Source organism: Scylla paramamosain, chromosome 22, assembly GCF_035594125.1.
Source record: "Scylla paramamosain isolate STU-SP2022 chromosome 22, ASM3559412v1, whole genome shotgun sequence".
Taxonomy (NCBI): Eukaryota; Metazoa; Arthropoda; class Malacostraca; order Decapoda; family Portunidae; genus Scylla; species Scylla paramamosain.
Window position 1 is genome coordinate 16,172,430 of NC_087172.1, and position 12,500 is coordinate 16,184,929.

The 12,500-nt window shown below is 38.6% G+C and overlaps 2 long non-coding RNA genes across 2 annotated transcripts in view; one reads left to right on the forward strand and one right to left on the reverse strand.

Moving 5' to 3' along the window:
• LOC135111676 (uncharacterized) overlaps positions 1–366 on the forward strand; it is a 1,009-nt gene extending 643 nt beyond the window's left edge. The window contains exon 2 of the long non-coding RNA XR_010273872.1: positions 1–366. This exon is cut by the window's left edge and continues 125 nt beyond it. This is a non-coding gene — a long non-coding RNA (uncharacterized LOC135111676).
• Positions 1–12,500, reverse strand: part of LOC135111675 (uncharacterized) — a 53,989-nt gene that overhangs the window by 19,811 nt on the left and 21,678 nt on the right. The window lies entirely within an intron of this gene.

Consider the following 12,500-nt stretch of genomic DNA (forward strand, 5'->3'; position numbering starts at 1 on the left):
GAATGGCAAGTGAAGCCGCTCGAGGTGAAAGGACGAGCAGAGAGAGGTTTGTTTTCGTCTCTCCCATAAATGTGAGTAAAGAAAATTCAGATAGTGATTAATTTAAGTTCTGAATTTAATCTGATCTATTTTTTTTTTTTTTTTTTTATGAGGAGGAAAGTAATGGTAAGTGTTAGAAGTATGAAAAAGACAAGTGAAGTAATTATAAAAAGTAACGAAGAGGAGAAAGAAGTCAGTTTGTCTTTCCTATAAAGAAGAGTAAGAAAATCCAAATACTAAGATTAATTTGTGTTTTGAACTTATTTATATTTATTTATCATGTATAAGTAATTAAATATTAGTCTAAGAAGCACAAAAAAAAGTAAATCAATTGTCTTCTAACGCAGTGACGCTCCATTTTTTTTTTTTTTTTCGAATTAAATGAATGTTTAGGATTAAATGTCAATAAAGGAATGTACTGCTTGGTTTACTTAGACTTGTACTGGAAAAAAAAAAAAACTTATCAAGGAATAGTAAATGGCTTTAATGACATTTCTTTTCTGGAATCCTGAAGTCGAAGGGAGAGGAAAATAACAAAATTAAGTAATGTGTCGGAGAATTTTCCATAACATAAGGGATGAAAATATTGAAACATCGACTTCCTCTTGCAAAAAAATAAATAAATAAATAAATAAACAAATAAAAAATAACTGTCAAAACAGGAAGCAAAAGCAAAACGAGAAAAGAGAAAAAGAAAATGGAAAATACCAGTTGTCTGTGAGTTAAAGAACTGAAATGTCAAATGTCTCTTGCAATTTAAAAGTGTGACAAAACAAATTACAGACAAATACAGTATAAGGTACAAACAACTAATAAAACAAAAGAAATATAAACAGAAAGAAAAAATCACGCAATAGGAAATATGACAAAAAGAATCATGAAAAAAAGTGAAAATGCACCACAAGGTCACATAATTGGAGAGAGAGAGAGAGAGAGAGAGAGAGAGAGAGAGAGAGAGAGAGAGAGAGAGAGAGAGAGAGAGAGAGAGAGAGAGAGAGAGAGAGAGAGAGAGAAACAGAGAGAAAGAGAGCAACAGAGATTGAGAGAGAGAGAGAGAGAGATTGAGAGAGAGAGAGAGAGAGAGAGAGAGAGAGAGAGAGAGAGAGAGAGAGAGAGAGAGAGAGAGAGAGAGAGAGAGAGAGAGATACAGAGATCGAGAGAGAGAGAAACAGAGATTGAGAGACAGAGAAACAAAAATTGAGTTAGAGAAACAGAAACGCGGAGACAGAGAGACAAGGAGACACAGACAGAAGTGCGAGGAGGACGGTAAGGGGAGGAAGCAAGATAGAAAATGCAATTGTAAAAAGAGTGAAAGAGAAGATAGTCTATTGCAGGATTTTGCTTGTTCTTGACCTATAATCGGCGGGGTGTCGGTAGCAGCTAATCTGACGAGCATAATTACACCAGCTCTTATGGGAGAGAGAGTACAATAGCAGTATAAATTAATATGAAGATACAGGCAAGTATATTTTGTGCAAGGAATGCCACGTGTAGGCATGATGGCTTCTGGCAGCTTCCCTTATATTCTTGTGTTCTTAAACAGGGGAGAAACAGGAAAAGGAAGAGGAAAGGACGTCTGGTAGTAAACATTAGGAGTAGGAGAGAGGGAGAGGAGAGGAGAGCGTGACTAATAATAAAAATAAGGAAGAGGAGAAATGCAGAGAATACAAAGGAGGGAGAATAGTAATAAAAATAAGTAGAAGAGAAAAGGAGAGTAGAGAAGAGGTGTTTGTTAGTAAAAATAAAGGGGAGAAAGGGAAAGGGAGAAGAGAGAAGAGTAATAAAAATAAGAAGGAGAAAGGGAGAGAAGAGCAAAGGGCATTTAGTGGTAAAAGTGAAGGAGACGCGACAGGGAGAATGTAGAGACGAAATGCAGTAATAGTGAAAAAAAGAGAGAGAGAGAGAGAGAGAGAGAGAGAGAGAGAGAGAGAGAGAGAGAGAGAGAGAGAGAGAGAGAGAGAGAGAAGGGAATATTGTAATAAAAATAAAGAAAGAAGTGAAATAATAAAAATAAGAGATGTAACACTCAAAATAAAGGAGAAAGAGCAACACAACAACAATAATAATAATAATAATAAGGAAAAAGAGATCAGGGTGGAGTAGAGACAAGGGGAAATAGGGAGACAAGGGAAAACAATAACATAAATAATGGGAAAAAAGAAAAATTAAATACACAGAAAATAAAGGAAAACCTGGGATGAACTAGCAGGAATAGAGAGGGAGGAGAAAATGTGACTAGTAAGAATGAGGTGAGTTAATGCAATAAGATAACAGTATACAACAGTGAAAGAGTGATAAAAATAAGAGAATGGAAGGAAGAAAAGGAAATACAGCGATAGAATAGGGCAAGAGTAAAAGGAGAAGAACAAAATGCCAATCGTAAGAATAAGATGATGGAAAACAATAAGATAACAGTAAAAAAATAAATAAATAAGAAAATAAGATAGAAGAGGAAAGAAAAGAAAATACAGCAAAAATGAAAATAAAAGATGGATTGCAGCAATAAGAATAAAAGAGGAGAAAGTGCCAACAGTAACAAGAAGACGAAGGAAAACAAAAGGGAAAGGAGAGAACCAAGGAACACAAATCCACGAAAAAAAAAAACAAAGAATGGAATACAGAAGCAGAAACAAATAAAGGGGAAAGAAAGAATACCAATAGCGAGAAAACAAAACAATGGAACACAAAAGGGAAAGGAGAGAATTGAAGAAACATCCACAAAAACTAAAAAGAGGATGGAATGCAGAAGGGGAAATAAATAAAGGCAGGAGAAAATACCAGTAATAAAAGGACAAAGGAAAGCAACAAGATAAGAAAGGGGAGGAGTACTGTACAAATACATGGTGTCGAGTACTTTCGGTCCATAATCAGGAGAGCAGAGTCACCAAGGCCTCGGCGACCCCCATAACAGCCTCAAGTAGAACATGAAATCAGAGCAACAAGACTCACCAGATAAAAAAATATATATATACACCAGAGGATGATAAGATGACTAGTGACCTTGAAGACAGTCATTGATACCCTGCCTGCCTCTCTCTCTCTCTCTCTCTCTCTCTCTCTCTCTCTCTCTCTCTCTCTCTCTCTCTCTCTCTCTCTCTCTCTCTGATGGGGCTTTTCTTAACCTTCTCTCCTCCTCCTTCCCATGTGCTCTCCCTTCCCTCCCTCTCCCTCTTCTCTCTTTCTATTCCGTTATGTTTGGTTAGGTAAGGTATGGTTACGTAAGGTTAGGTTCTCATATCTAAATAGCTGAAGCATCCCGCTGTAGTGAGATAGGTCAGGTTACGTTAGGTTACGTTAGGTTAGGTTGTGTAAGGTAAGGTTCCCACGCCCAGACAGGTGACGCAGGTGCTGTAGTAAATTGTTAGGTTAGGTTAGGTTAGGTTAGGTCATACTGTGTTAGGTTAGGTCAAGTTAGGTTGTGTTTGGTTATGTTATGTTATGTTAGGTTAGGTTAGGTTAGGTTAAGTTAGGTTGTGCTTGGTTATGTTAGGTTAGGTTAGGTTAGGTTAGGTTAGGTTAGGTTAGGTTAGGTTAGGTTAGGTTAGGTTAGGTTGTGCTTGGTTATGTTAGGTTAGGTTAGGTTAGGTCAAGTTAGGTTGTGTCTGGTTATGTTACATTAGGTTAGGTTAGGAAAGGTTCCCGCGTCCAGATTGGTGACACATCCCGCTGCAGTGAGGTACTTAGATGCAATGAAACAGTGTGGCCGTGAGGGAGGTCAGGAGCACTACGGCCACGGCTCCTTCCCTCACTCCCTCACCCTTCCTCCTTCCTTCCTCCCTCCTTCACTCTCTCTCTCTCTTTTACATCCTTCCTCCTAAACTCCTTCACCTCCTCTCCTTCACCCCCATCACCTACCTTCTCTCCTTTAATCGTATGCCATCCCTCCTTTCTTCCCGCCCTCCTTCACCCTCATCCTTCACTCTATCACCTGCCCTCCCTCTTACATCCTCCTTCATTTATTCGTTCACCTTACCTCTTCCTCCTTCACCCTCCTTCCTTTCCTCCTTCCCATCCTCCTTTCTTCGCTCCTTCACCCTCCCTTCTTTACTTCTTCACTCTCCCTCCTTTCCTCCTTCACTTCCCTCTTTCACTCATTTATCCTTCTCCTTCACCCTCCCTTCTTTACTCCTTCACCTTCCCTCTTTCACTCCTTCGCTTTCCCTCCTTCATTCTCCTTCCATTATTCCTTCACCCTTCCTCCCTATCTCCTTCACTCATTCACTCCTACACCGTCCGTCCTTAAATTCCTCATGTTACCTCCTTCACTCCTTCACCTCATCCTCCCACCCTCCCTCTTTCTCTCCCTTCCTTCCTCCCTCCCTCTCCTTCATGCATTGCGGTAAAAGAGAAGCAAATAAAACAAGTGGATATTTCTCACAAGGATGATCGTCTCAAACTTTCACCTTCCCCATTCCTCATTCTCTCCCTCCTGCATTTTCTCCCTCCCCCATTCCCTCCCTTCCCCCATTCCCTCCCTCTTCCATCCCTACCTCCTTCTCTCCCTCTCTTACCTGAGCGATGCACTATCTGGCCCCTTCCCTCCTCTCTTCTTTCTCTCCATCCCTCCGTTCCTTTCCTTCCCTCCTTTCCTTCGTTCCTTCTCTCCTTCCTCCCTCTTCTCTCCTGCTTCCCTCTCTCTTTTCTTTTTACCTTCTTCTCTCCTCTTTCTTCCCACGTTGGATTATTTGTCTTCTCCTCCTCCTCTTCCTTCTCCTCCTCCTTTACATTCTTCCACTACTCAGCACTTCCTCTCCCCTTTCCTCTCCCTCCCTCTCCCTTTCCCTCTCCATTCACCCCTTATCGGAAAAGCGTTCTTCCCTCCCCTCTTCTCCCCTATTCTCCCCTCTCCCCCCTCTACCTCCACCACCACCACCATCCAGCATCACTCGACCATAAAATTATCCATCCTTCACCTTCCCTCCCCTCCCCTCCCTCTCCCTCTCCCTCTCTCTCTCTCTCTCTCTCTCTCTCTCTCCCCCTCTCCAGCACTTACTCTCGGCAACACCTGCATAATAAGTACTTAATTAATTCAGGTGTTTCTCAGGGCACAAAAAAACTGACGTGTGCCTTGAACTGACTGGAGAAAAAAAAAGAGAAGGGAAAAACTAGAGAGAAAAAAAGAGGAAGAAAAAAATAAAGTTGAAGACGAGTATCTATCTTTCTCTTTTTTTTTTTTCTCGTTGATGGCTTAAGGTAAAATAAAAGGAGGAGAGTAAACAAAGGAGGAGCAGACACCAGCACAGCAGCATCACACCTGTTGGTCCTTACAAGGCTGTTTGTGATACGGTACATTTTTCAGATACATAGAAAGAAAAAAGAAAGAAAGAAAAAGAAAGACGGAAGGAAGGAAGGAAGGAAGGAAGAGAAGGAAGGAAGAGAAGGAAGAGAAGGAAGGAAAGAATAAATGAAAGAAAGAAAGAAAGAAGAAAAGGAATAAGAAACAGACAGACAAACAAAAAACAAAACAAAACAAACAAACAAAACACAAAAAAATGAAAGAAAAAACAAAATGAAAACAAACCTCCCTCCCTCCCTCCCTCCCTCCCTCCCTCCCTTCATCCCTCCCTCCCTCTCTAACTGGCCTTCACATGGACATCAATGCACATCAACACACATCATTGAACATAGCAACCCTCTCTCCAGTGCACACCCAGGTCAGTGTCTCCAAATTGACATCAGTGGACATCATTGAACGCCGCAACCCTCTCTTATGTGTCCAGCAGCAGAAGTGTCCCCTTGTCAGCACAGTGGTCATTGTCCCGCGTCCCGTGTCCACCCCCCTTGTGCCCAGGTTAAGGTGAAGCACACAAGAGGACATGAAAGGACAAAATTTACATAGGCACGCACAGGTCAGAACGGCGATGTGAAACTCTTGACCTTGGCGCCACTGTCACCACCACCACCACCACTGCCATCACCAGCACCACCATCATCATCACTGCAGCCGCCGGTATTATAACTGCTTCCACTACTACTGCCATTACTACCGCCACGCCCTCGAGGTAAGTAGTTTCAGATTTTTCTTTCTTCTCGTCCTCCTTCTCCTTTTTTTTTTTGCTTCTTTCTTTTCTTTCTTTTTCTTTTTTCTTTTACTTTTTTCTTCTTCTCTTCCTCCTCTCTTTTCTTCTTTTCTTCACATGGCAGTAAGGTGATGCGGTTCGTTACTTTCATTTCCCTCATTCATGTCACTCACACACACACACACAAAATCAATAATTAGAATCAACACTAAGCAAAAAAAAAAAAAAAAGAAGGAAAAAAGTTCTCCATAAACCCAATGAGAGACGACACTGAGATAAATTAAATACGCAGAAGGAAAACTGGAAAATAAATAAAAAGAAATTGGACAAAGACATCGCAAATATAAGGAGAGATAATTAAACTAACTAGAGAGAGAGAGAGAGAGAGAGAGAGAGAGAGAGAGAGTGTGTGTGTGTGTGTGTGTGTGTGTGTGTGTGTGTGTGTGTGTGTGGCAACTATTAAACAACAAACCATGAAAATAAAAATAAAACAAATAATAGAAAAAGAAAAGAAAAATACAGTAAGAGAGAAAGGGAGAATAAATATGACTGTGTGTGTGTGTGTGTGTGTGTGTGTGTGTGTGTGTGTGTGTGTGTGTGTGTGTGTACTAGCAGTAGAGACAAACAGCAGGTCATGAATGCTTGCCTTGCGCCACGCTGGGATCAAAATAGCACCATTAATAAGGTCGCAGCCGCCCCTGGGTGCAAGCGGCCACCTCGCCACAAAGGAACACAAACGAGGGGCAAAGAAACACAAAGAAACACAAAGGAGGAACAAAGGGGAAAAAAAGCAGACAACTCTACACAAAGGAACATAAAGGAGAAACAAATCAACAACAAGGAACACAAAAGGAGGAACAAAGAAACCTAAAGGAGAAACAAAGGAGGAACAAAGGAACACAAAGGAAGACCTATACACCACTACACATATTGGACGTTACGAGAGTGTTTTGTGATAAGCTAAACAGTGCAAAAGATAAGATGATAGCGAGACAGTAAGAGAATAAAGGATAAATGGGTGTTAATGGATGACAGAGCACACCTGACTAATACACTGCCTCCCTCCAGACTCCAGGTGAGAAAATGTACATACCTCGTCATTTACCTTAATCTTATCTTTTTTTCCTTTTTTTCTTTGTTATTTTCCTGTTTTATTTACTTTTTTCCGTTTACCTTTCCCAATTTACTTGCCACCTTTTTTTGTAATTTTCACTTGATTTTTTTTCCTTTGTTTATTTCCCCATTTCCCACCCAGCCACTCTCCTTATCTTCTGTATCCTTCCTCACCTTCTCTTTTCATTATGTTCACTTCTACTGTTTCTTGTTAACTCCTCTACCCCTTCTTCCCATTTTCCTTGATTTCCCTTCACTATTCCCACTTCTATTTCCTTCCCTTCCCTTCCCTTCACTCCTCTCTATTCACCTTCTATGTTCTTGTACTTCCTTTCTTACTCTATTACCTCCCATCTTCTATTCCTATTTTTCCCTCTTTGATTCCCTCCTTCTTCTCTTCCTTCCTCCATCCTTCATTTTCATCTAATTCTTTTCGTCTCCTCTCTCTCTAAGAATGGCGAGTGACAGTATCATATCCTCGCTATTTCTCTTCTACTTTTCCTTTCCTCCTCTCCTCCTCATTCGGTAAACAAGGGAGGAGTGATGTTATTGCCTTTCCTTCTCTCCCTTCTTCAATCTCTCCTTTTTCCTATTTCCTTTATTTCCTCTTCCTAAAGACAAAAAGGATGATGTTCATATTTTTTTTTCCTATTCTCTTCATTTCTTCTCTCTAAATAAGAAATATTAATACAAAGACTATCACATTTTCTTTTCTTCTTTATTTCTCTTCCACTTCTCCTTTCTTCTTCTCACTCTATAAATGCCTTTCCTCCTCTCTCTCTCTCTCTCTCTCTCTCTCTCTCTCTCTCTCTCTCTCTCTCTCTCTCTCTCTCTCTCTCTCTCTTCCTACATCACTTCTTTTTTTCCCTTATTCTCTTCGTCTTCTCTTTCTAAAGGTAAAGGAGAATCATGTTAATACAAACATTATCACATCCTCTCTATTTCTCTTTTACTTCCCTTTTCCTTCTCTCCCTTCATCAATCTTCTCCTTTCCCCCAATTCTCTTATCTTTTCACTAAAAACGAAGAAAATTTACTCTAATACTTTCCTAATATTACCTGTCTATTTTTCCTTTACTTCCCCTCTTCCTTTCTCCTCACTATAGAAACAAGGTAGAGTGAGAGAGTGATGTTAATGCTCTCCCAGGACTGCATTGTCACCCTAGCACGATTTCCTATGATTATCTCGTCCCATCAGCTGTCTTCTTAAGGGCGGCGTCTCCATCAGTCACCCCGCGCAACCTTCCCTTCTCCGTGTTAAGGCCGCGAGGGAGCGACGAGGAAGAGGTCACTGCGGTATGGTACGAATACTGGCGATGCACACACAAACACTCATATTCACACACACACACACACATTCACACACACCTGACTCCGTTGATGTGAGGTAGATACTTGGTGGAAAGGAAATATAGGGGTAATATTGATGGAGTGGCTTGGTATATGGTTGAAATGTGTTAATACTGGTTAGAGTTGTTCATTTTGGTACGTCTTGTTTTATTAATGTATGGTAGATAGATGGTGGAATTGGGAAAGCCCGGGTGATATTGATAGAATTGGTAAATCGTTGAAAATAAGTTAAATTAAGTACGAATTGATTATATTTTCACATCTGAGTTTTGTTGATATAAGATAGGTAGTTTGTGGAAAGGAAAAAGAAAAGAGAGGATTGATACACAAAAAAAAACAAATATAGAAAAGTCCTGACAATATTCCAGTAAGCGTTTCCGAGCACGCTGGACATAACTATGGGCAAAACACAAACACAAACAGCTTATTTCACCTCAAACAAACAAAACAATAAACAACAACCTAAAAAAAAAATGTGAAGAGGAGGCAAAAAAAAAAAAGTGAATTATATCAACAAACCGATTCCATTACACATAAACGCCAAAAGTAAATAAAATGATAGAAATAAAACAAGTGAACGAAAAAAAAATATAAGAGATTTTAAAATATATGCGACAGGAGAGATGACAGCTGATAAGAATATAAATTGAGAGTCACTTAGGTACGGTATCATCTGGACTTGTAAGACCAATAAATAAATAGGTGAAGGATTGAACAAATAAATAAAATAAATAAATAAATAAATAAATACAAACTGTTCACAGAAATCGAATATCTAATTGCACAAATACCAGTGACCACAAATATATCGATGAAATAAAGAAAAAAATATTCAGACCAACAAATATTGAGTGAAACGAGAGGAAGCACGAAATAAGCAGAGAATAAGAAAGTGAACAGGGAATAAATATAAATTAGGAGGATAGTAAAATGATAAATGGGAAATACACAGGAAATAAACGTGAAAAAAAGACTGTCAACGAGAAATAAGTAAAAAAAAAAAAAAAAGACGGTAAAACAATGAACGGGAAATATACGGGAATTAGATAGATGACAACAAAGAAAATGCAAAATTAACCGGAAAAACAGGAAACAGACAATGGACAAGGCAAAACAAGACAATGAACGGAAATTAAACAAGAAACCGACAACAGACAAGACAAAACAAGACAGAGAACGAAAAATAAACGGGAAATAAACGAAAAATAAAACAACGAACGAGAAATAAAACAGTAAAAAAAGACAGCTAATAAAACAGTGAAAGGGGAATAAACAGGAAACGAATGAAAAATGATGACAATGAAAGAATAAAGGAAGTGGACGTATACTAAACAGGAAATAGGCGAAGAGTAAAATATTGAGCGAACAACAGGAAGAAGGATAGGAAGAAAAAAATAAAAGACAAAGGAAAGTGACCTGGTGGCGGGAACTTTATGGTGACAAAATTATATTGAATTTCTCGCAAAGGAATGGAGTGTTGCAAGATATTTATTTATTTATTTGTATGTCAATAACTAAATTTGAGGTAAAAGTGGGAATAGGTTCAGAATTATAAATGGTGTGGATAGTAGTGATGGTGGTGGTGGTGGTGGTGGTAATAATAATAATAATAATAATAATAATAATAATAATAATAATAATAATAATAATAATAATAATAATAATAATAATAATAATAATAATAATAATAATAATAGTAACAACGATGATAATGATGAGTATGAGATGATGATGATGATGATGAGTAGGAGAAAAAGATTATGATAATGATAACGATGATGATGATGATGATAATGATGATGATGATGATGATGATGATGATGAAAAGAAAGGGGGATTAATGAGATTTGCAAAATAATGAATTACGGAAAAACGAAACGAAAAACGAAATTCTCTCTCTCTCTCTCTCTCTCTCTCTCTCTCTCTCTCTCTCTCTCTCTCTCTCTCTCTCTCTCTCTCTCTCTCTCTCTCTCTCTCTCTCTCTCTCTCTCCCCCCCTTTCTTCCTCTTCCATATTAATATGACGATCACTTTTGTTACATGAAGGTCACACACACACACACACACACACACACACACACACACACACACACACACACACACACACAATGCTCAGAATGTGTTCCCTGACATGTCGCAAGGTCAACCCGCATAGAGAGAGAGAGAGAGAGAGAGAGAGAGAGAGAGAGAGAGAGAGAGAGAGAGAGAGAGAGAGAGAGAGAGAGTACTAATTGTTATTGTTGTTTCTTTCCTTTTCTTCTCTAAACTCCTATTTTTCTTCTTTTCTGTAGTTGTTTTTCATTTTGAATTTTCATTATTATTATTATTATTATTATTATTATTATTATTATTATTATTATCATCGTCATCATCATCATTATTCATTATCAGTCATTATTATCACCACCACCACCATTCCATCAGAGAGAGAGAGAGAGAGAGAGAGAGAGAGAGAGAGAGAGAGAGAGAGAGAGAGAGAGAGAGAGAGACCTCCCTTCTAGGTTGCCGAAAATGGTACTGAACTTTAGAACCTTAGAAAACACTTATAAGAAAAAAAAAGTACTTTCACATTTCCTTCACATATTAGGAGAAAATATGCAAGGTGACAAATGGTATGCAAGTTAAAATAGAGGTTCATGAGAGGAAAAGAAAACGGAGAGAGTAAGAAGAGGAACGAAGGAAAGAAGGGAGGGAGGGAGGGAGGGAAGGAGGGAGGGTTAGGAAAGGAGGGAGGGAGGAAGGAAGAGAAGGAAGGAAGTAAAGAGAAGAAAGAAAGAAAGAAATGAAAAAAGAAAAATGAATGAAGGAACGAAAGAAATAAAACAGAAGGAAGGAAAAACAAAAAAAAACAGAAAGGAGAGAGAGAGAGAGAGAGAGAGAGAGAGAGAGAGAGAGAGAGAGAGAGAGAGAGAGAGAGAGAGAGGACCGAGACTGAACAGAAAGAAACACAAGGATAAAGTAAGATAAGAGAGAGGAAACAACGAGAGATCGAGATAAAAGAAAATAATAGAAAAAAACAGAGCGAGAAAGGAGGTGAACAAAGTCAATCAGAGCGTAACAGAAATGCAATGATGATTAGTAATACAGTTCCCTTGTCCCCGATGCAGCAAAACTATGAGTGCGTTGGAAATATTGAAAAGAGAATAGAAGAGAATTTGTTGGTTGGAAAGATTACATACAGCATGGGAGGGAGGGAGGGAGGGAGGGAGGAAAGAGGGCGGGAGGAAAGAGGGAGGAACTCAGGAAAGGAAGGAGAGAAAGAGAGCAAGTAACTAATGAAGAAAGGAAAATCAAGAAAAGAAATAAAAGATGGAAGGAAGGAAAAGAAGGAAGGAAGGAAGGAAAACTATGTAAAAACAAACAAGAAGGGAATGAAAAGTAAGAAAATGAGACAGGAAAAGAAAGGAAGAAAGAAAGGATAAAAGGAAGAAAGAAAGGATTAAAGAAGATATAATCAAATGACTTAAGGAAGGAATGAAGGAAGGAAACAAAAGAAAGAAAGAAAGAAAGAAAGAAAGAAAGAAAGAAAGAAACGAAGGTAGGAACGAAGGAAGTAAGGAAGAAAAGGATAAAAGAGTAAATGAAAGAATTAACTAATGAATCAGGAAAGAATGGAAAGAAGGAAGAAAGAAAATACAAAATAAGGACAAGTGCAGCAAGGAAGAAGGAAAAGAAGGAAGAAATGATGAAGAAAGAAGAAAACTGAATTAGAAAGAGGGAAAGACAGGAAGAAAGGAAGAAATTGATTAGAAAAGTCACAAAATAATTATAATAATTATAAGAAGGAAGAAAAAAAGAGAAAGAAATGAAAAGAAAGAAAGAAAGAAAGCAGCAGCAATCCACATCTAATAAAAGCACATTCACGTATCCTCAAGGCGTTCTTTTTTCTCTCTCTCTAATTTTTTTATTTTATTTTATTTTTTTTTTTGCACAGGTAAAGGTAAACAGGTAGTCTCAGTCACACCTGTTGAGCCGCACAC